The 24881-nt window shown below is 34.4% G+C and overlaps 1 long non-coding RNA gene, 1 other non-coding gene and 1 pseudogene across 4 annotated transcripts in view; 2 read left to right on the top strand and 1 right to left on the bottom strand.

Moving 5' to 3' along the window:
• Window positions 1–1124: 1124 nt before the first annotated feature.
• Window positions 1125–8290, top strand: LOC112005178 (uncharacterized; annotated as a pseudogene).
• A 9165-nt stretch (window positions 8291–17455) lies between these two features.
• Window positions 17456–19380, top strand: LOC112034663 (uncharacterized). The gene is made up of 3 exons (XR_002885393.2): window positions 17456–17845; window positions 18189–18239; window positions 19004–19380. It is a non-coding gene; the product is annotated as an uncharacterized LOC112034663 (long non-coding RNA).
• Window positions 19381–19632: 252 nt separating this feature from the next.
• The window catches only part of LOC112034687 (uncharacterized), an 8311-nt gene continuing 3062 nt past the window's right edge, over window positions 19633–24881 (bottom strand). For 2 of the 3 annotated variants that reach the window (XR_010628754.1, XR_010628755.1), the window contains exons 2-6: window positions 22917–23111; window positions 22496–22577; window positions 21953–22003; window positions 21486–21600; window positions 19633–20041 (exon numbers count right to left, since the gene is read on the bottom strand). This is a non-coding gene — a transcript (uncharacterized LOC112034687). The remainder of the gene's footprint in view (window positions 20042–21485; window positions 21601–21952; window positions 22004–22495; window positions 22578–22916; window positions 23112–24881) is intronic. The other variant, XR_010628756.1, reaches the window with a different exon arrangement.

The following is a 24881-nucleotide window of genomic DNA, read 5'->3' as shown; positions in this document are numbered from 1 at the left end:
TTCTTACCACGCTTTCCCAAAACCTATTTTTATATTTTACTATCATTTGATTGGTAGGACTGTGTCACTTTCATTAATAAGTTCACATTCTTCTTCCACAATAATATTATTTACCACATGTGGATTTAAAAACCAAATCGGTCAAAAAATAAAAAAAGAAGCTGGTTTTTAGTTTAACTAGATCTATTCTAGATTTAGTTTCTAATTTAACTAGTTGAACTGGCCGGTCCTGTTCGGTTTTTAAAACATATATCTAGGCGAGGCATAGTTGACAGGATCCTCATATAGATCTCTCTCCTAAAATGAAGTAAAATGAAAGCAAATTAAAGCAAATATCTAGAAACTGAAGTTATATAGAACTATAGGGAAATCTAAAGAATGATTCTTAATGAGAACCAACTGCATTTTAGTCTTTGATTCTACCTTTAGAATAAAGTAAAAATGGGTTTCGCAGTTGGTAAAAGCTAAATTTTCAGAGTGATGGAGTTAGGAATTTATCTTTGGGGGGACCATATATAATTTTTATTTATTTTTTGTGTGTGTGTGTGTGTTAAGTCTAAAATAGTAACCTACAATCAAGAGAGTCAATTTTATACTTAAAGCTGTTTCAATTTAGTTAAGGGAATCATATGTTTTGGTACCAGTCTATACCAGTGTATTATTTCGGAATTACCGCTATATATATATTCAATTAGAAAATCATAATAAATTATAAAGAGTTTTTAAAAATATAAACCCCTCATTACTTTTTTTAATGTGAATAAACTCTTAATTACTTCTTCAATAAATCTTAATCATATTTATTTTTAAAAAAACTGTATACATTGACCCATCAATCTAACAAATAAAAATAATAATGGTTATAGTTTAAAAACATCACCAAAACAAACAAGCATTAAAGAATAAAATATTAAACGTATCGGTGTACACTCTAGAACCACAAAAAGATGAGTTAAAAAGTAAAATTTGTACTTAAAAAAACTCTTCACACCTAGTAATTACTTACGCCATTGACCTGACCGACCCATCTCATCTGGCTGACACAAGCAAACAAAAGAAGCAAAGTGACATAAAAAAGTAAGAAATGTCATTCAAAGGTGCTGGAACCAAGCCAAGATTTGGAAACAAAAGTTTAAAAAAGTTAAAGCTAGATAAAAGAAAAAGACGAAAAGTAGCAGCAGGACTAGCAGCTCACGAAGAAGATGATATGCAGTTAACGAAAAACAGGAGGTTGACGAAGAAGACAAAGTAAAGGCCGACCAAGAAGAAACCACCATGATCGACGAACAAGACACAGCAGTGATAGACGAGAGAGAATACAATAAGTCAATGAGGTGAGATGTGTCTTCTTTAGTTCTTCTTCTTTGTACAATGAGGTATGGGGCCATATGATATGGTTCTTTAAAAATTTTCAAATTATTTAGTATAATTCCAAAAAAAAAGGAAATTTCTTTAATTTTTTTCAAAAATTTTGAGGGGGCCAAGGCCCCCTTCGGTCCTCATGTGGCTGCGCCACTGACAAGGGCTCCAGTAGATACGTGTCTTTGTGAAATTATAGTAGTTTGGCATTTTAGATATAAATTTATTTTAGGCACCATGAAATATGAACCATTTTGGAGAAAGAATTATGAAAAGATTCACTTAGTAGGCACTTCCCATTAAAGAATCAACAGAGGTTTGCAAACTCATTTTCAAGTGTCCAGCATTCCTAATTACCATTGAAGAAGTGTCCAAAAAATCAAAGCTTAACTTCTGTTGTACAAAATTTCTTTCCAAATAGCCAATGTCATCAGTTCTCAACACTTCCCTTTGCTTAATAAGTAATCAGGTTTCTTGCTTATACGATATATGATTCATGAATAGATTACTAAACTATAAAAAAATTTAATTTTCAAAACCAATAAATTTTCCAATGCCTGGGGAAGTGTTTTGGGTTAGACAGTGCATGGGTTGTGGGCTTGGGTTTTAAGAGATAAGATTTGGGCTTGAAGCCCTACCCCAATAAGATGAGGGTTCGTTGACTTTGTGTTAGCAGCATGACCCAAGACAGGTCTTACTTTTTAGGTTGTTTGCCTGGCCTATGACTGTTTGGCTGTGGGAGCATATGGAGTCTCCAAACGGGTTTGGTTTTCAGGTTGGGCTCGAGCCTGGGATCCACGGCTTGGGAACTTTAATTTGGCTTCCTTTGAATAACCCCATTTCATCCACTTTCCCTTCATCAATGATGACCAAAACCAACCAGATAAACAGGAAAAAGCTAGAATGAAAATAGAAAGGAACAACAAAAGAAAAGGCGGTGCAAAACTAGAAAACGGAGAAAGCCAAATTCTTTGGGGTTTTCATGCCAATTTCCTGGTATCTTCCTTCATAAAATAAAAACACAGCGTGCACAAAGTCAAAAATTCCCACTACTTTGGAAAACTTGCACACGACAGAAAAAAAAAAGAGGAAGAGAGAAAACTCGGAAAGCTAAAATGAAAAAACACAACCGGTTCTTGCTCATTTGCTCCTCTGTGTGTTGCAACCATGGCTCGTCCCTCTGCTCCATCCTTATCAGCCCTTGCTGCTTTGCTCTTGAGTTTAGGCATCGCAGTACTAGTCTTACCTCAATTAGTTCTGTGTGTTGCAACCATGACTCATTCCGAGGGCCAAGAAAACTTTGATCCATCTTTACCAACACCATCATTGACACATGAATATGAGGTCTTTGTTAGTTTTCGCGGGGCCGATATCCGCACAGGCTTTAAAAGCCATTTTTTTGCTGCTTTAAACCATGAAAGGATTGGTGCGTATAGGGATGACATAGATCTCCCTAGAGGGGGAGAGATTGGACCTGAGTTGTTGAAGGCAATTGAGACTTCAAGGATTGCAGTTGTTGTGTTCTCCAAAAACTATGCTACTTCAGATTGGTGCCTCGATGAGCTGGTGAAGATCATGGAATGCAAAAGGCTTTTAAATCAAAGGGTGCTGCCTATATTCTATGATGTGTCTCAATCTGAGGTGCTAGAACAGATTGGTGCCTGGATGAGCTGGTTAAGATCATGGAATGCAAAAGGCTGTTCAATCAAAGGGTGATCCCTATTTTCTACCATGTGTCTCCATCCGATGTGCGAAAACAGAAGGGCAAGGCGATATAGAATGGCTCTGAAGACAAGGTGAACAGTTGGAGGGTTGCTTTGACAAACTCTGCAAACTTGGCAGGCTTGCATTTGAAACCGTATCGGTAATATTATTTACGTATGATTTTTTAAATTAAAAAAGAAAAAGGCTCTCGTTTATGTACAAAATAAAAGTATTTTGAAAAATATGATTATCTATAATCCATAATATATATAACTAAAATAATTTAAATTTTGATTGACTATTCTCTATATATAATTTTTTTTAATATGATCGAATATATAGTTTTATATACAACTATAATTATAATAAATGCATATTAATTATTATCTTAATTATTAAATTTTATATTTAGATAAAAAAATTTATTATGTTAAACTTTTATGTGCATTGCACCCAATACCAACTAGTTTTGTTTAAGTACAAAACTTAATGTGGATTTTGTTGCTTCATAACTAGAAGGGTATTAAATTTAGATACGGTGGTGAGGATTTTTAACCATTTAAGGAGAACTTGAAAGGGCTTTCAAATCTGTGATATACGGAAGCATAAATTGTTGTTTGAGTTTGAGGAAGAGACAGATGTGGATAGAGTGATAATGGGAGAACCAAGTTCCTTTGATAAAGATTTGTTTATTATGAAATGATTGTCACATGATTAATCGATCAAATTAGTGAGCTTTAAGATGATTTTGTTCTAGGTAGAGATCTATGATCTCCTAGTTGGGTTAACCATTTAGATCGCATTGTTTCTAATCATAAACCATTGTAGATTTGTTTGGATGATGAGAATGCTCGGTTTTATAGGAGTTGGCGTCCTTTTTTATTAGAAACCAATATTTTTTAGTGTGATGTTTTAGTAGTTATAGTAAACATCAATGTTTTCATCATATTGTTATTATAATCTTGAATTTTTTATTCGATTTATCAAGATTCTTCTATAATTTGAGGATCAAATTTTAATACGGGTATGTATTACAAATTTTAATTTAAAAATTATTTTAAAGTATAATAATGAGACAATAAATAATTTAATTTTTTTTTTACGCAAAAACACTAGCAAGAAAATCAAAATATATTGAATATCTAAATAATTGGGTTTTGATAATATATATTTGGGTGTGTGTATATTTTTGGATGATGGGAATGCTCGATTTTGTGGTAGCCCTTTTCAATTCGAAATTTTTTTAGTTTTATGTTTTACTATTTCTAGTGAACATCCAAATTTTCATATTGTTATTATAATGTTGAACTTTATTGGTTCTTAGTTACTTGGAAGTAGTTGGCTCTAATTTGCCTTGGAAATACTGTAAATCAATTAAATTTCAATGAATAGGAAATTAGATTTTTGGCATTTCATTCCATTTTTCATATATAGCTCATTTCCTCATTATTGTATGATCAGTTGATCACTGACTCTATTCTTTAAAAAAAAATTGTGGGTATGCTTGGGATTGCAGTCTAGAGTCAGAGTTTATAGAGGAAATTGTGGAGAACATTTGGAAAATACTAAATGAGGAATCAGCTACCGCCCCATCCTATCGTCAGATTGATGTTTCTGGTCAACAGTCTGTACCAATCATCCCTCCGCAAAATCACGCTTCATCCCGTCATAATTATGATATTTCTCAGTGTCTCAACTTGTCCTCTTTAACAGGAGGTATAGCTGAAACTCCTTGTCCTTACAGATGCGTTTCAGACAGATATCACATGTCACATTGTTATACAGCTCTTGAAGAGTTGATTTATACATTTGGTGGGCCTTGGTTATTTGGTTTTCTTCTTATGGGTCTCCTCGTTCTGTTAGCTCTGGTGCTCGGTGCCACGAGAATGAAATTTGTTGGGGTAGATGAATTACCAGGACCAGCTCCTACTCAACACGGCTCTGAAATAGATCACTCCTTCCCTTTTCTGGAGTCATTGAATAAGGTTCCTTTGAACAATCTTGCATCATAAAATTGTCCTTTTCATACTGATTTTTGTACAAGAAAAGAAGTCTACACATACAGCTTTTGTAAGTTTTGCTGTGTCTCCACCCATGATATCGGATGTTAACAAGGTGCTATTGATATACTAGGTTTTGGAAACAAACAGAGCTGAAGAGTCCCAGAGTCATGTGCATAGAATGTATTTCATGGGTCCTAATACTTTCAGCGAACCATGGCATCTACCTCATACTCCTCCAGAACAAATAAAAGAGATTTTGTAAGTTAAATTGGATCATTTTTTTTCCTGATTACTTCAGTTGCCCCTTAATGGATTTCATTGTTATTATCTCTTTGTTAATTTAATTATATTTGATTAGAAGTCTTTCCGCTTAATATATCTGATTTGGCAGATATGAGGATGCATTTAATAGGTTTGTAGATAAGATCAATGCTATAGCTGCCTATCAATGGTGGGAGGGAGCAATATACAGCATTCTTTCTGTTCTAGCATATCCTCTTGCATGGTCATGGCAACTGTGGCGCCGGAGATTGAAATTGCAACGATTGCATGAGCTTGTTAGATCAGAGTACGATTATGCTTGCTTACGTTCTTGCCGTTCACGTGCTCTCTATGAAGGGATCAAGGTTTGCTTTTGCACAAGTTCTGGTTTTCTGTCGTGGCTTCATTAGACTATGATACTTTATGCTGCATGTGATGCATTTTAAATGATTAATGAGTTATTAAGTTTGTTTAGGTGATGCACCCATACGTCTATGATATGCTTGCATAAATTATCCAAGATTCTACCATTTGTGCCCTGGCTGAGCATTCAATGCTGTAGATACTATACCAAAGTGGCTGTGAAGGTTATTTTTTGGTATACTCTGGGGGTGGGAATTGGTGGGAAGAACTCACTGAAATGTATAGAAAAAAAGAAAAAGAGGGGTAGACATTGGGTTCGAAGTGTTATTTGAGACCTGGAGAATGACCTGACATTAGATTGTATGTTTGCCTTTGATTTTATAATTGACTATTTATTCTTAACAATGTCTAATGGTCTTACTCTTTTATGCAATTACAATCCCCACTTTTTTGTGCCAGTAGTTACATTTGTTAAGAAATATAAATCACATCTAACTTTCCCTTTTAGTGATAGTTGAGTGCATATTCATTCACTATAGATGGGATTTGGACTTACCATTCAGCACAAATTGGATTGGTTTTCAGTGTGTAATCCGCTGCAAAATCTAATCTCTTACAATATGGAAAATGCAATGTGGTCCCAGTGAAATTTAATTGGTTTTTAAGCTTGGGTATGTTTTCATGTATTTCTGTATGTAGCTGCAACTTCTGATTTAATGCTAGCATATGTGGACTTCTTCCTTGGTGGCGATGAAAAGAGAACTGATCTTCCTCCTCGCCTACACCTAAGATTTCCCATGTTATTACCTTTTGGAGGAGATGGAAGTTACATGGCCCCTTTCTCACTTTACAGCAATAATATTCTCACAAGCCTTATGAGTCAGGTTTGTTAATTCATACAGGGACTCAGTAAAAAATGATCAATGCGCACAAAACACAAGCAAGTTTAGAGAAAGACACACACAGACAAACACATGCACATACACCTACACATAAGAGGGAGAGAGAGAGATGAGACCTGAGGGGGAGGGGTGCTAAATCAATCTCTTCTAAAATGTAGCTCTTATAGAATTTGCTAATTGTTATGCTTCTGGCCTGCAGTCAGTCCCACCTACCACATGGTATCGATTAGTGGCTGGATTGAATGCACAACTGCACTTAGTTCGTCATGGTTGACTAAGAGTAACATTTCAACCTGTTCTCAGATGGCTTGAAACTCATGCCAATCCTGCTTTGGGGGTCCATCGTATACATGTTGATCTTGCTTGGTTTCAGGCCACAGCTTGTGGTTATTTACAGTATGGACTTTTGGTGCATGCTATAGAAGAAGAAAATGATCCGGTATCCATTGGATATATTGGTGGAGCAGTAAGAACTGAGCAACAATCACGGTAATGCTCTGTAGTGTTTTGTGATTGAAAACCTATGTTAACCAATATGTGGTCACATTAATTAGATTCTTTCTATTTCATTTTCATTATACATAGAACTGTTAGTTGTGTGGTGAAATATTGCCAAAATTGAGTGGGTGTTAATGTTATGTTGTGCTTCCGTGGATGAGATGATGACTCGAAATGTATCAAATTTACAAGTGTCATTGAAGTTGAACGTTTAGACACCAGAACATTGAACGTGCATGATAAAAAGAAACACGAATGCAAGTATTAGGATCAGAAGGTGTAGGTGAAAGAATAGACACATGCACCTTATTACTTACGTGCTATGAACATACACAGGCTCACCAGGCCTATCAGCAGAAACACACACAACGTCAAATATAGAAATCTGAAGTCCTATGCTGTGTTTTTGAGCAGATTTAGGATAAATAAGGGAGGTGAATTGGTGTACATCACTCTCTTGTACATGCTGACCAACATATGCACATACACATACGTGATAATAATTGAATTGAGTTTGACTTGTTTTTCTTTCTCCCTTGGCCTACAGTGTGAAAAACACTTACAGAGAAAATTCTCCATCCAGTCATCTGAGAGAAGAAACACACTTAAACCGAGCACATGGAAGCAATGAAAGTTTAATGAGGCAAAGAAGGACATTTGGCAGCATGTTAGATGCTAACAGTGTACAAGTAATTAAAGAAAAAAGAGAAATATTTTATCTCCTCTCTTTTATACTTCATAATACTAAACCTGTTGGACACCAGGTATAATGAGTTGATTATGGCATTTTATTGGTAAAATTCACTTGAAATTTTGATTACTTCTCACTCCTCTCTCTCTCAACAAATTTCTTTTTTCTTTTTGGTCTGATTGCAGGATCTTGTCGGTTTAGTAATCTCTATGCTACTTTTAGGAGATTTTAGCTTAGTGTTGCTTACTTTGCTCCAGTTGTATTCATTTTCACTGTTAGACTTTGATATGGAAGAATTATGACTGGCGCCATGAGCTTAACCCGTCAGCTTGTGCTCTGGCTGACGGGTTAAGCTGTGACGTAAACTGAACAATAAAATGCATGCTGACTAAAACCAAGACAAAACCGACGGGCTGAACGAAGTGTGAAACTGACGCTAAGCTGAAGGGAAGTGCAGGCTGACGGCTTAGAAGCTGACGACTCCACGCAGACCATGACTTGGTCACCACGCATAGGTTTTAGGGAGATTGCTTGTGTTTTCACGCCCAGAATCAGAGTCCTATAAGGAAAGGATTCCGCAATCTACGCGCATAAGGATTCCTATAAGGAAAAGACTTCTACTCCAAGAAAGAAAGGTCCACCCTTTACTACTATAAAAGCCCCAATACCCTCATAAGTCGAGGTACGCATAATTAACCCCTCTCTAGCACTCTAGAGTTGAAAGAAGTTCTAACTTGACCTTCGGAGGGTATTTGGCCGGCACCACACCGGTGCTCTCTGTGAGGTCCTTTTCTTTTTCATTGTGCAGGTGTTGTTTTTGAGCGTACACGCGTCGTGCAACTCACTGGTGAGATTTTCGGCATCATCAGTTGGCGCCGTCTGTGGGAAACGCTTTTAAGTGACTAAGCCACACTCGTTTCCTGGACTAAAAGGGTTGCATGGTACTCACTCGCTCAATGGCAACTACTAAGACGTACAAAGAGAGGAACCGCCCACGACTGCCCTTGAGAGGCAAGTTCAGACTCTCGGTGCCGCCGTGGAGCGTCTCACCAAACGGAACCTCGACTTGGNCGGTTGTGAACATTATATCCTTGATAATGTAGTAAGTTGCAATATCCGCTCATTAAGATTCAGTTTGAGTGGTTCTACTTATTCTTGAGCCCTGATTAGTCTGCTTTCACCCAATGAACGTATAGGCTGAGGAACTTACATTATTCGTATTTTGGTAGCTGAAAAAAGTGTGTGAAGAACATAAATCTTGAAATCTTTTGTGGAGTTTTGGTTGGAATAATTATTTGAAATAGACATTATTTTTCAGTTTGAAATTGACTGTCATTCTTCTTTTAATGAATTAAAATGTAATTACCTATTTTCTTTCAGGTGATTGCATTTCTATGTGGATATTTTCACCATAATACACCATCACCACCAGATAAAAAACATCCAAACTTTCAACCTTGGAATGTTGGCATGTGAGGGAATTTTAGCTTTGAAAAAATATTCATTTTATTGTTAGTAAGTAGTGCCATTGACAAATTCTTCCAGTCCCGACTAATCGATTGGCATGTGGCAAATCTGGAGATTCAAGACCGATCATTGTATAGTAATGATTTTGACATTTCTGGCACTCATAAGAGCATTAGCAGTACCACCGCTCACCCGTGGTGCGGTTTTAGCTTTACCAAAACACAAAAATGCATGTTACAATAGTGGAGCCATAGCTAAAAAGTTTTAGCTTCTTACAATAGTGCACTGTAGCAAGAAGCAAAAAAAAAAAAAATATTAAACTTCTCTCTCTTCTCTCATTAAAATAATATTTTCTTTTTTTTTTTTTTTTTTTCTCTCTCTCTCTCTTTTTGCATTCCTCATCTCCTCTTTGCTTTGCCGGCCAACTCATCAGCGGCGGTGCTCATAAAATCCATATAAAACCCACTGAATTAGACACCCAGCCACCAGAAAAACACCAGATTGGACCACTACCACCGAAGCGAAGCCGATCCACCAAACCCACATCACAAAACACAAACTAATAGAGATAGAGTAGAGAGAAAGATCGAAGCAACGCCGTAGAAGCAACGGCCTAGGAGTGTTCACAGTGTGGTGCAGTGCGGTTTTGGGCTATTTTTAACACCGCACTTTGCAGAGCAGTTTAGCTAAAACCATAACCGCACCACACCTCATTTTTTCGGTCACATGTGCGATGCTATGTATAAGATGCGGTTTGAAGTCGGTATATTTTTCAAGTTTTGGGCTTTTCCTACTTAGCCCAAAACTAATTTTTTCCTTTTTTTTTTGGGCCAAGTTTTAAATTATTGAGTTAGTTTTTCTTTATTTTGAGTTGGTTTTTTTAGTCAACACTTGTTAGGGTTATTAAACTTTTTTTTTTTTTGAAAACTAGGGTTATTAAACTATTAATAATATATTTAATATTAAAATAAATAAATATATTAATATATAAAGAGGGTGAGATGCGGTGCGGTTTGTGCGGTTTTCTTAGTATAAAACTGCAAACCGCACTGCATCATGTATTGTGGTGCGATGCGGTGCGGTTATACTATTTTGCGAACGGTTTTGGTGTGATTTTTGTAGTTTGTGCGGTTTTTGTGGTTTGGTGAACACCCCTAAGCAACGCCGTAAAAACCATATGGCACTCAAGTTCCATACATATTTATTAACAAAAAAACAAGTCATCCACTAAAGAACATGAAAATCAAAAAACAAAAAGAAGAAGCCATAAAAGTACAACCTCAGGAAATTCAAAGCATTTTGAGAATATCCTCAGTAGGGATGGGGCCAAGACTTGGAATTAGGGGGGCGACTCTTCTGCTAGCTGTGTACGGCGGCTCCAGCCTTTGAGTCTACTGCTTTATTAATAAAGATTTTTGTTTGAAATTTTTTAAATAGCCAAGTTGTTTGTTCCGGGTAAAATAGATTGATTGGACTTAATTTTTTTAGTCTTATTATTGGTAATTTTTGTTGTTGGACTAATTTTTTTGGGTTTGTATATTTTGTTTTAGATAATTTTTTATGTCCTTTAAAAGGTGAAAAATGCTAAAACTACAAAAATTTTACAAATTACTAATGTGGTGAATGGTTATTAATAAGTAAAAAGTGATGCAAGTGTACGAACCAATAAGAATTTTGCTACCCCCAATAGTTTGTATAAACATTGTAAAAATGTTTGTGGCTATAACATTACTCTCAAAAGAATTGATGGCATTATTAAGGAGGACAAAATGTAATTTTATTGAACAAAATTGCTAAAATTAGTACATATTAATATAGTAATATCTTTATAAAAAAATTTAGGGGGGCCACTGCCCCCTTTAATCCAATAACAGCTTCGTCCATGATCCTCAGCTCTGCTGAAAGTAAAAGCACCACCTTCCTTCAAATTCAAGACCTTGACAACTCCATCTTCAGCCAAAAGTGCGTACCTTCTCTACCTGACACCCAAACCCACAGGCTGATCACTCAAATTGAGCTCAGCCCCAATGGCTCGAGTGAAATCCCCAATGGTTCATCTTGGTTCAGAGAAAGAGAAAGAGACAGAGAGGAAGAGAGAATAAAAAATAATAAAGAAGGGCTATTTAATTGAAGTGGTAAATTTTCTCAAAAAAAAAAAAAATGAACTGATAAAAAAATATCATTGTAGTGGTGGGGTGGCGATGGCGGTGGCGGTGGAAGAGTCGATGGCGGCGATAGTGGTGGCAGCGGTAGCGGTTGTGATGGTTGTGATTGTTGTTTATTGTAGTGCATATATTATTTTATTACTGAAAACTAAAAACTGAAAACACTGTAACAAAATAATTTTTAAATATGTGAATAATGTCGTGGGACCTATTTTTAATGAAAGTTTTGTTGAAAAAAGATGTTTGTAGGTCCTGTGAATAGTGTACGGGACCTACTGAACAGTGTCATTTCAGTGAAAATTTTGCTAGTAAAAAAGGTAGTGGGTCCTGTGCACAGTGCACGGAACCCACTGACAGTCAAAATCCCACGTGAAATGCGCTTCTCAATTAAAAAAAAAAAAAAAAAAAAAGGAAAACGCAAACGCAGCACCAGGTACGCAATCCAAACGTGTACTAAGCCAATTTCATCCTTCTTCTCAAAAAAAAAAAAATCAATTTCATCCTTGCACGCCCTTACTTTTAAATTTTATTGAAATTAGTGGTTAAAATTGAATTAATTTTGAAATTCACATTTTCTATGATACCCTTTCAGCTTGTACAATATTTTTATCATAATGTACTGCTACTATCCTCTAATGCAATCCATTTTACCAAATAAAAGAAATGAAGACAAACATAAGAAATTATTCATGTTAATGATTTCTTTTCTTGAAGATCGAGGAGATTGGGCATTGTTAATACTACAGTAGGATTCTTTGCTGTCCACCTTTGAATATTTCAAAATAGTTTCATGATTCATCACATAAGTTCCAGCAAATTAAAAGAACACTTAATAATGACAATAAATTAGGAAAATAATGTCTTATCTTAAAATTATTAATGTAAGAAAATAATATATTTTAAATAACTAAAATTTAATTCAAATTTATAATACAACAAAATTGTAATTGCCTTAATTTTTTTTTTTTTTTTTACTGTTATTTCTTTCCTTTCATTTATTCTTATAGGTAGAGTTTTCTAAAAATTCTAGAGGATCTTGATCCATTATTCCACGATCATTGTTTATATCTCCAAATTTTCCACAAAAGAGTAATATATAAGAGAGAGAGAGAGAGAGGGGGGGGGGGTGGGAGGAGCAGCGAAACATGAATATATGCAAAAACCCAATTAAAATGAAAGTTCAGTTATTAAAGATCTAATATTAATAGGGTAAGATTTAAGTACAGTACTTAGATACTGTTCTTTAAGTTCTCCTCTTAAGATTCTACCATGTAGATTTATTCTCATGAGATGGAAGTGTATTTTTTAATTAAATAGCCACATGGTTGAATCTTAGGAGGGAAACCTAAGAAACAACATCTAAGAAACTGTTACTAAGTTTTGTCCATATTAATATATAATTTTTTTATAGCACTTTCTTGGCCTACAAGATGCATTCTATTGGGTTTCCTCCTTTATCAAAGTACACCATCTGATACCTGCAAAGTGGAAATGTCTTAGACTAGAATTTTCACCATTATACAGAAGTAGCCTAGTTGCTTGTGACATAACTCTTTCAAGAATTGAGCAAATAAATTGATATTTTTGGTGACTCAAAAGTCTTCAAAAAACATCTGGATGGTGATCATCTGTGGCATTTGATTGACTATTAATAGCAGCATATATGACTTGTTTGCTAACAAATCCAACACACATTGAACCCAGTGGCAGTTCCAGGAATTTTTCCCAGGATATTTCTTAAGAAACATATATTACACAATCTAATAAAAAGATAAATTCATATATTGACAAAAACAACAATAAAAAATCACGCAAATATATAAAGTTTACAATTGTCTTCTATGAAGTTTCATATTTTGAAATCGTTGCATGATAGTCTCATTATCAATGCTACAAACTACATCTCTTTCAATATACACAATCAAGCAATCATTCATCTACTAATCTCCCATTCGATTGCGCAGTTCATTCTTTATATATTTCATTGCTGAAAAACTTCTTTCTACTGTTGTAGTAGCAAGAGAAAGGGTCAAAACTAACTTTACAAGCAAATAGACTAATGAATAAGTCTCATGCTTTCCTGTGTTCACTAATTTTTCAGCGAGTTCACTAACTCCTTGAAACTCTAAAAATAAGTCATTGTTGCGCATATCAAAAATGTAATTCTGAAGTTGAGAGTCAAATGCCAAGATATTTGTCCGAAGAAAATCAAATAGATAGAACTTTGCTAGATGTATCAAATTTTCCTTATCAAAAGCCACAAATGAATCACTTGGATTCAAGCAAGCCATACAAAGTAGCAAATAGGTATTTGCTTATGAAAAATGATTGTTAAGCTCTTGAAGTTGCATATCTATGACTGTATAGAATAACTCAACACGATAATGATGTAAATTTGTATTTTGTTGGGTGTTGCGTTGCAGCCTCCCACTAACTACAAATATTTCATCCATGTTCAAGATAGGAATATCATGTGTGGTACAAAATGAAGACACTTCAGTCAATAAAGATATCCATTAATCATCTCTCATTACTTGCAATCGTTGCTTAGACATTTTAGCAAGATCCATAGCATTTACTATATCTTGATTTTTTTTTTCTATTGACAACTCATTTATGATCTCTAAAATGTTTTTCATCAAATGTAGAGCAAAGACAAATTCAAAAGATATAATTGACGTCATAATAGATCGAGCTTCAACTTTTTGGTCGGAGAGGCCATCTTCTTCAATAATCTCAAGTACATCAATAACAGCAGAAAACATCAAAATCAAGTTGAGAATAGTCCCATAATATGATCCCCAATGTGTATCACCAAGACGTTTAAGATTTGTCTCTTGATTCAAACCTTGCCCACTTCTATGTACACCATTCTCTAAATCTTCTTTAATTTTGGTAAATTATGCATCTCGAAGAGCATCTCGTCTCTTACAAGAGCTTCCAATAATAGTTACTAAATTACTAACCACATAAAAAAATTTAGCAATGTTAATGTGATTTTTAGCAACAGCAACAAGTGTCAACTGAAGTTGATGAGCAAAACAATAGACATAAAATGCTGACTTATTCTCTTTCAAAATTAAAGTTTTGAGACCATTGGTATCATCTTGCATATTACTAGCCCCGTCATAACCTTGCCCATGTAGTTTTGATAAACTCAAATTATGTTTACAAAGTAAACATTCAATAGCATATTTGAGTGACAAAGCGGTGGTACTTGCTACATGTACAATACCATGGAACTGCTCTATAATAATTCCTTTTTTTGTTTACATAACGAAGAACGAGGGCCATTTGTTCTTTCATTGAGATATCACGTGACTTATTAACTAATATTAAAAAGAACCCATTGTCAAGATCTTTGATGATAGCTTTGGATGTTTCACATGCAATTACATTCACAATGTCTTTTTGAATATCATGGTGGGTAAGCTTTGCAATTTTTCGGAGATTTTTGCAACACTTCATTGATAGATTCATTGCGATCCCCCAAAAATTGTAAAAGCTCAAGAAAATTTCCTTTATCACTTGAACCTTGAGATTCATCGTGACCACGAAAAGCTAATCTCCAGCATAAAAGGAATCTTATGCAATCAACTATTACATTTAATTAAACTCGATATTCAATTTTATCTTAATTTGATTGCTTAACCAAAACACTTTGAATGTGTTGCTTTTCCTTCAGTAGATCTTCACTCTTCTTGACAGCTTGGTTATGAGCATTATTAACTTCTCCAACATGGGAATTTAACTTCTCTTTCTGATTCCAAAGTTTGAATCCCTTTGTTGCAAAAGTCTCACCTCTTCCTTGCTTACCAATATCTTGCCCAAATAGGTAACAATAAAAACAAGATATTGCATCCTTGTCTATACTATATTCTAACCACTTTCTATTTTCATACCATTTAGATCTAAATCGACGGAGCTTTGCAGAAAAATCTAGTAAAGGGTAATCATCATGGTGGAAAACAGGTGGACAAGGGCCTTTTTGTAAATAATATCTTATTATTTCATTGTGATTATTAGGATGATAAGATGATATCTTTTCTCGTAATCCAGGATCTGAAGAAAAATTTTCTAAGTAACAGTCAACACGAATTTACTTAGAAGATGAAGATGAATCTTGCACAAGAGATGAATCTTGGGTATGTGGTTTTCTTATCAAATATTTGTTCATAATTCTAGCAAAATGATAAACAATAAACTATAAGTTTATTTGAAATATTAATAAAATCATTAATTATTGTTGTTTAGCTGTTTCATTAATTTGTTTGTCTTTTATAAACTATAATTTGTTATATTGTTGTTTCATTAATTAGAAAATTATTAATTATTGTTTAGCTTAACATAATTTAATTTGTTTTTCTTTTATAATGTATTGGTTAATTAAATTATTAATTATTGTTTATTAGTTGCTTTCCCCAATTAATTATTAGTTAATTAAAGTATTGTTTATTAATTGCACTAGCACACATCCCATGTGCATTTACTTCCCCCAATTCTAGCAAAAGAATACCTGGCCCCTTATGCCCATCCACCCCCCACCCCACTCAACAGACAAGCCTCATGCCTGGTGCCCCCAATCACAAGAGCCAATTGCCAATAAGAAAATTTCATAATCACAAATCACAATACACATTACACTAAAAGACAATTATGGGCTATTTGGTATATGTGTTTAAACACGTTTTTTCAGTTTTTAAACAACATTACACGTATTTTTACATATTTTTTCACTCGCACATATTTCCAAAAAAAACTGAAAACTGTTGTTGAAACACACATACCAAATGAGCCCTTAATATCTCACCAACACCAAGACCAACGGATAAGATCAAGCCAAAAAGTCAAAAATAGGCAAAATATTAATAAAGTTAAAGTTTCAGCCAATCACAGTTCAAAAGAATCAGATAAAGTTAGTCTTAAAAAATAAAGAGAGAGAGATTCTCATTCATTTCATTTCAATGATTTCAGATAAAGAGAGAGAGAGAGAGACTGAGAGAGAGTCAGAGAGAAAAAGAGAAAGAAGTTAGTAAAATGAAATACCTTGAGCAAGCAACTGACAAGTGATCTTCGATGAGGGGCGAGTGACGAGCAATCTCCGATCGGTGAGCGAGCAACGACGACTACGAGCGAGCGACGTGATCGATCTCCGATGCGACGATGTGCTTTGGACTAGAGCTTGGCTGACCAATCTCCGATGCGGCGATGTGCTCTGGACTGGAGCTTGGCTGACTGATCTCCGATGCGGCGATGCTCGATCCGTCTGTTGGCTTGAGCCTGAGGCATTGCTCTGTTGACGTTTTTGTCTTTAGGTTTGCTTTAGTGATTTCTGATTTAGTGATATAGTGATTTTTGATTTAGTGATTTGAGGTTTTCTGATTAGTGATTTGCAGCGTATATTGGTTTTTTTTTTTTTTTTTTTTTTTTTTTTGAAGTTTTTGAGAATTCGTGGGCTTGCCGCTTGCTCAGTTACAATTTTTTTTTTTTTTTGCTTGAAAGTAAAACAAATATATATATATTTTTTAATTTCAAGGTGTTCCTAATTTTTTTTAAGGGTAAACAAATAAAAAAATTTGAATTATTATATATAATTTTTTTTTCAGGTCAGGGTGTTCTTAGGAACACCCTGAGCTGCACGTGGTGTCGCCACTGATTGAACCAGAGATAGCAGTAGCCTTCAATGTGTCAACCACCTAAGGAATCCAGAGTCATCAGAATTTGAAACGGTACAGAACAAAGGGATTCCAGTTGTTTGGCTGGAGAAAGTATAACACGTTTCAGTAATACCAACTCAGTATTGAATCTACAACTACAAAGATTAAGCCCTTTTGTAGTTGTATTCTAATTTAGAAAGTATTATAAACTCGATTTAAAATACTATTATTATTTTCATAAATATTCTAATAAGTATTATTGTTTACTTAAAAAAAAAAAAAAAAAAATCAACATTAGTTTTCTTCTGTCCAAAAAAAAGGCCAACTCAGTTTACTCCACCAACACAAATAAAAAGACAATCTTACCCCTGAAAAATTTTCAATCCCCGCCAACTATTTATTCTCTGTCTCTCCTCCTTCCTCTTTCAAATTTAATTCCCAAAATGAAACCCTAAAATTTTTTGAATCCCTGCCACTTGCTCTCTCACTCTCTCCCTCATCCCTTTCAAATCTAATTCCATAATCAAACATTACTCTCTCTTTCATACCCAAACTCCCATCCACAATTGCCTCTTCCATTTTCTCGTTGCCACAGTGCTCTTCCCCCACCTACGGCGCGAGTTCTCACAGTCACTGTCGAGCATCATCGGTCCAACGAGACCGGCCTTTATATCCTCTGAAAATCACCTTTACTCTTTCTCTAGCATCACCGTCAGTTTGGAGAACCCGGGCCATTTTCTCACTCGCCGAGTCCAACACACAACGACCCAAAAGGGTAATTTTCCCTTTCTATCTGTTTCTTTTCAGTACTTTTTCACATCTTCTTTTTCATTTTATTCTTATATTTTTGCAACTACAGATGGGTTTTTCACTTATCACAATTTTATTTTTATTTTTATAAAAAACAAAGGAACATTTTAGTGTGGAAAGGAGATAGATAGGAATACTAGAACCTGAAACATGTTGTATATATGGTATCTTGAACAAGATATTTATTTCTGATATATTTCCCCAGCTTTTATGAAACAAAGAGTTGAAAAAACTCATCAGGATATTGAAACTAATCTGTATCTCTTTGAATTTGGCATTGTTACTGAGATGTTATGCTTTTGTTCTAGGCTGAAGGAGTTGATTCCAAGGAATAGTCTTATTCTAATCGTGCAACTAAGGTTTTCAATCTATCTCTTCCTTTGTCTTTTCTTAGTTTAAGTCCCTGGTCGTGTTATTATAAAATTATGAGTTCTGTCTGTTCAAGTTGTTCATTCAATATTCTTTTTTCATGATTAGGCTAGACTAGTTATGGATTTTTAAGAAAATGCTCTCGATTCAGCTTGTGACAATGATAAAAGTGAAAATCATGAGAATGTAATCTTGGGGGAATTCTATGAAATTAAACTTGGGAATCCAAGTGAGTTCTGAAGAAATATATAATCTTTATATTGAATATGCTTTAAACAAGGGGTTTAGCATTCAAAAAGGAATTACACGAAAGGCTGATGGTGTTATTACTTATTAGGCAATGAGAATTTGTGTTTGAAACAAGGTTATAAAGATTTTGAAGACCCTTTTGATTCTAAAAAGTATAATAAATTAGATACAGAAACAGGTTGTTGTGCTAAGATTCTAAAAAGTATAATAACTTTTCTGTTGTTCAATACCTCTTACAAAGGACTTCTTTTGTTCAAGGACTTCTTTGGTGGCTGAATACTGGTAATCTTTCTAGACGTTCTAGATCTGTCGGTGAGTGTCAAACTAGGATTGACAATAAAGAAAAAAAAGTCAGACTAGATTAAAGTTCACTGTGAGGTTTGATATTTCTATTGCTTTGTTGTTTAGTTGTGCCTTGTAATGGATTCTCAAGATTCAAGTGGGTTTTTAAGTGTTTTTATTGTTTGGATTTTTCTGACCTCACTTTTTTTCCCCTGTGATGCAGATAGATGGTTTTGAATACTTAAAAGGAAAACTGCCCTACCTCTTGACTGAATTCTTGGAGTAAGTGGCTAGAGTTAGTGAACAATCTGTCATCCTATGCCGGCATGGAAATGAAGCCTAAAAATCCTATATTTTGGAGGACAATTGAATCATCAAAACTTTCATATCAATGTATTGTGAATTAGAAACTTTTAGAAAGAATTGTGATAGGCTTTATTTAAATGTGTTTCCAATCCTATGAACTCTTTTTGTATACTGAACCGCAATAGGTTTTATTTCAAATGTCTTCCTAATCTTGTGATACTCTTTTTGTATAATATACCATGACAGGCTTTATTTTAAATGAATGTATTCTAAATTAGAGACCTTCAAATAAAATTGTGACAAGTTTTATTTTCTTTTTTCTAACATATTCTCATACGTATGTGATAGGTTTTATTTCAGATTAAATAATAGAATAAAAAACTTTTCAATTATTATATTGAATATTTACCAATCTCATGATCCTATAAGAAATTATTTAAAGCTTTTTTGAGATATCTTGATAAAATTTTCAAGTTTTATTCACCTTCTTGTAAACTAGCCAACAAATTGACATAAAGAACATCGTAAGATTCAATAGAGAAATAATTGCCAATAGAAAGATCTCTAAAAGATTAGACTGTGATGCCAAAGTTAGTATTTACACAACTTTTGTAATAAGCCAATTACCACTTGCAACATGCCATTTGCATGATTTATAAATTCAGTTCTCCAAAATACAAGGTTTTGTTGTGAAGAGAGCAAGAACTAAAGAAAGTTCAAATATATAATTTCCTCATTTCAGGGTCTTATTCCCTCTATAAATAGAAAACCAAATCTAGCAAGTGAATTTTGCTGATTCAGTTATTCTTCAAAACACAAGATTTTTAGGCTTCACTTCCATGTCCGTGTTGGATGACACAGAGTTCACTGACTCTAGCCACATACTCCAAGATTTCAACCAAGATAGTAGGGCAGTTTTCCTTTAAATATTCAAAACCATCTGTCTGCATCATAGCTGGGAGGAAAAAAAAAAGAATAAGTTGCAACTAACATTAGCAAAAAAATTCAGACAATCAAAAACACTTAGAAAGCCACTCGAATCTTGAGAATTCATTTAAAAAAAGAAAAGGAATGAGAAGTCATATACATCTTGAGAACACTCATTCTCATGTAAATTTCAGTGTCAGAAATTTCAATCTATGCAACCCTGAATTTTTTTTGGGAGAAAGGGGTTACTTTGAATCCATAGCTTAGCATAACAAATGCAGGTTTATAACAAAAAAGTTTACCCTAAAAAAAAAAAAAAAGAGTTTAGTGCTAACTGAAATAGGTAATCAGGTTTGCTAAATAAGTAATCAGGTTTCTTGCTCATTCTCTATTCTTATTTCAAGTATTACTGTCCGTTTGGGAACAATTTATTTAGCTGAAACTAAAAATTTTTTGTTGAAAGTACTGTAGATAAAGTTAAAAACTAACTGAAATAATACAGTATGACTCATGAATAATACCAAAAAATATAGTTCAAAAAGTACAATGAGATCCATGAATAGTAGCAAAAATGAGCTAAATAGTAAAAAAAGCTGATTTTTCCAGCCAATGCCAAACGCAACCTTAGTTATACAAGATACGGTACATGAATAGATTACTAAGCTATAAAAAATTTTAATTTCAAAACAAATAAATTTTCCAATGCCTGGCCAAGTTTAATTAAGATGTTACAATGGCTTTGAAGTTGTATAATTTTTTCTCTCTTTTCAAATTTATGCAACATATGTACAAGTGATGTGGAGAGTATAACCCCAACCCCCCAAAAAAAGAAAAGAAGAAGAGACTTTAATTTTTTTTTCTTCGGTCTCTCCCCTTATTAATTTTATTTCCAATAAAAAGATTAAATCAATGGTTAAAGGTAAGCATGATTTCTTCACAAATCAATTCCTATCATTTGCTCTAGCCGTAGAGCTGCAACCCATAAACCTAAAAATATATTGTGCCATGTGGTACCTGCAGAACCTTTACTAAACCTGAAACAATTATTCTGGTTCAATAATACTGCTAGAAGAACTAAAGTATCATCCACTCCAGGTAAATCAAGACTAAAGCATTGATATACAAGGATTGATTCCTACCAGTAAAAATTTCAACAACACTAGTTGCTGCCACCTGTAATTTATCTATATCATCTTTTAAAAACAAATCAATAGGTAGCCAAAGTGCAAACCAACTAGTCCTGTGAACTTGATTTGCAAAACATATCAAAGACTAAGAGAAAAGGCACCACAGAGTTGACACAAACCTAAAATCATAGAGTTGAGACTAAAGCGTAAAATCCAGATATTTAAGAAAAAAATGGGGGGGGGGTTACAAAATATCCTTGAGTTCTACAAGAAACATGCTAGTTGTAGCTATTGTGTAGTTCAACTAAAGCCATAGGATATATAAAGTGTATATTTGAAGCATACCATGTTAATTTCTTTTCCTACTGGAACAAGAATGCTAAATAGATCCTCTCCTGGAAAGTGTCAACCATGTGTTTTTTGCATTCCTTCAGGCTTCAGCCAGCCTTCATCATCAAACCTATCACGTATATTCAGAAGACCATTGAGCAGTCTCATGGCAGGAGTAGCCTACTGTTTCAAAATCTTAGTCTAAAATATTAAGTAAAATATAAGTTTTATAATTCTTTTTTCTCCCAGGGAAGGTCAAGGAGAAAAGAAACTAGAAAATGAAAAGAAAGGGCCTAAAGGTGTAATTATGATGCGAGATGAGCTAGGCTAAAATAACTATATATGGAATTCCACTACAAATCAGCACAATTTCAGACAAGATTCTATAAAGTTCAGCATTTGGTTTTAAAAGTTGAAAACCATCTGCATATTTAAACTACCAACTTTAAGCTAGGAACTTATAGATGAACAGTAGTCAATACCTCAACCCTTCTGTATAACAGATAAAGAGTTCTTACAGAATCCATTTCATCCTGGAAAAATGAGATAAAAATCTGAATTAACTCTAGAGAGAAGAGACGGCATTACATCAAATTCTGTTGAACTCAAACTATAGTAGGACAAGGGAAAGCCATATTTTGGAAAGGACGAAGGAGTTCCCAATTCTTGCTTATAAACAAAATTACAAATTAAGAGGTCTTAAGTAAATATTGTTAGACATATCTAGTAAAACCTATGACTAGTTAATTAACAGCCAACTGATTTACCACTGAGCTACTGAGAATCAATTCCCGTTCTCAATGCCTGACCATAATGAGCTTGAAGTTCCCAGAGTTACATTTATTGTATTGGAAATCAGATTGACATTGAAGTTTCAATAGTCTTTTGAACATTACAGTAATCTGTGATTGCAAGCGTTTACATTGGCAAACTAAAAAAAGTTTGCAAAACATTACACTACAACAACATTGCATTAGAAGAAAAGATGCCACAGAAAATTTAGAGACAACAAAAGACCAGCTTACATCATGCAAGATCAAGGCGATTACATATGACCATTAGAACAACTTCATTGAGTTCTCATTTCTCAGCAGCTTCCTCAATTTCCTGCATATAAGAAAGTTAATCAACAGTTACAATTATCCTATGTGAACATTTTAGCTCAGCTTACCACTTCTAAAACATTGCCACATGCTACAAAAAATGTATGACAATGGACAGGAATGAAATGGGATGTCCTTAGATATGACATAAATATTCCCTTAGTAATGAAAATAAAAGCAGTGAAAAAAGAATAAGGCTTTTACTTTATAGAAGGATTTCTATTGACCTGTATATACAGAAAACACTCTTTAGATGAACACATTCTCATAATTTTAAAGCCTCAAATATCTTGAGATTAAGCCATTTATGAGGTAATGGTTTCGTATTGTATATTCTGGTTACCTCTACCACTTCTTCAAAAGCTCCGATGAAGCTTGAAACCAGCCTTAGCGCTTTTCTGACATCCTCTTCTGGAAACCCTTTCAAGTGTGTGCCAATTTCACGATACTCTTTAACCTTTCCTTCCTCTTCTTCCTCTTCCTGTTGACGTCTTCCATGCAGCTCCTTTGTCTTTTCCCGCGGCCGTGCTTGCCATTCCTAACCAGAGAAATCGTAGATATTATATGAACTCAACATGAAGAGATTGCAGGTTTTATATTCATGCAACATAATGTTATACACAGAATGCACATGGTCTCCCAATGCTCATAAATCAGGACATGGACGATAAAGCTAGACCAGTGATTTATTAAACTGAGGGATTAATCATAATTAAAAAAAAAAAAAAACTATATTCAAGTTGATTTACCTCTACACATTTGCAGCTACAGCCTACTCTATTCAATACATCAAATTGAATTTTGGAGGACATAAACAATGCAATAATATTCAGAACCAATTTTTCTTAACTTGTAATACTCATCAAACAGAAATTGCTTAACTCGCAATAGGCGACCGTGCAAAGAGCTTCATCTTTTAACTTGCATGTCAATTGCAATTTCAGAAACAAGAAAACTCAGATAGCTCAATTTGCAAAGCTATAAAGGCATTCTGTTAAGGATGTTATAGAAAGCACTTCAAATTGACTGAGAGTGAGTCAACCTTAACTTAAGCTATAATGAAATTTTTTATGGTAACAAAGATTTAAGTGTAACATAACCTTGCATGATGTAATTTTGCAAACATAAATATTAAATTTGGCATTACTGTCAAAACCTAGTAAGACATTTCCATGTGAGGTACAAAATGAATCCAACCCACAAATTTTCTAAAGTTTTATTTTGTATTAGAAATTTCCAAATCACTCTTAAGTCAAGACTAAGTCTAGCAAAATCATTTTTCCTTAGGTATCAACTTGAAAACAAATCAATAAGGCCCACTTTAACAAATTTTTTTAGCGAATGCATAAATAGAGAAAAACATCAACCATTTGACCATACTCTCTCTCTCTCTCTCTCTCTATATATATATATATACACATATATATTACAGAGAAAACTGGTGAATCAACCAAGTCGGTACCCTAACTTCATTGCACATTTACAATAAACAATTACAATACTTTTTCGTCATGCTGCTTTTTGTAAAAGTAAGGAACAACAAAAGAAAAGGCAGCGTAATCTCCAATAGATTAGGCATTTTTTCACAAGGAAAAAAAAAACATTTCTATTTTACCTACCAACTTTTCTAACACACCCTCCAACAATCTCTCTATCATTTTCTCTATTTTATTAAAACTAGTTTTGGTCACACGTGCAAGGCATGTGTGGGATTCCTTACATTAGATAAATAATATAATTTGTTACGCTATATTTTATACGAAATCTAAATACAATATCTAAAAAATATTGATTGATAATATTAAGTATATATTTAAATCCTTCCATATATTAAAAGTATTAAGATTTTATTTATTTATTTATTTATTTTTTAAGAATCAAGACTGTATTGTATTATATGATCTATGAGTATGCACATGAGAAGATTAGCAGCTCTACAACCAACACCAACACCAACACCAACACCATTAGCACTTAGTAGGAAGTAGGGCTCAAATAAAGCATTCAGGTCAACATTCTATTTATTTGAGCAAGATTGCCCTTGACTATTAGCATCTGATAGTTTTCTAATAATGATTGTGCATCCAATAGATATCTAATCATACCATTTCATTCCTCAATCATTGAATCCATTAATTTTTCACTTTTTCTAGACACTTAACCCCCCCCCCCCCCCCCCCCCCCCCCACCCCCCTCCCCCCCCCCCCCCCCCCCCCCCCCCCCCCCCCCCCCCCCCCCCCCCCCCCCCCCCCCCCCCCCCCCCCCCCCCCCCCCCCCCCCCCCCCCCCCCCCCCCCCCCCCCCCCCCC

Source organism: Quercus suber, unplaced genomic scaffold (genome assembly GCF_002906115.3).
Source record: "Quercus suber isolate HL8 unplaced genomic scaffold, Cork oak 2.0 scaffold_6, whole genome shotgun sequence".
Lineage (NCBI taxonomy): Eukaryota > Viridiplantae > Streptophyta > Magnoliopsida > Fagales > Fagaceae > Quercus > Quercus suber.
This window is presented reverse-complemented; position numbering and strand designations above follow the sequence as displayed.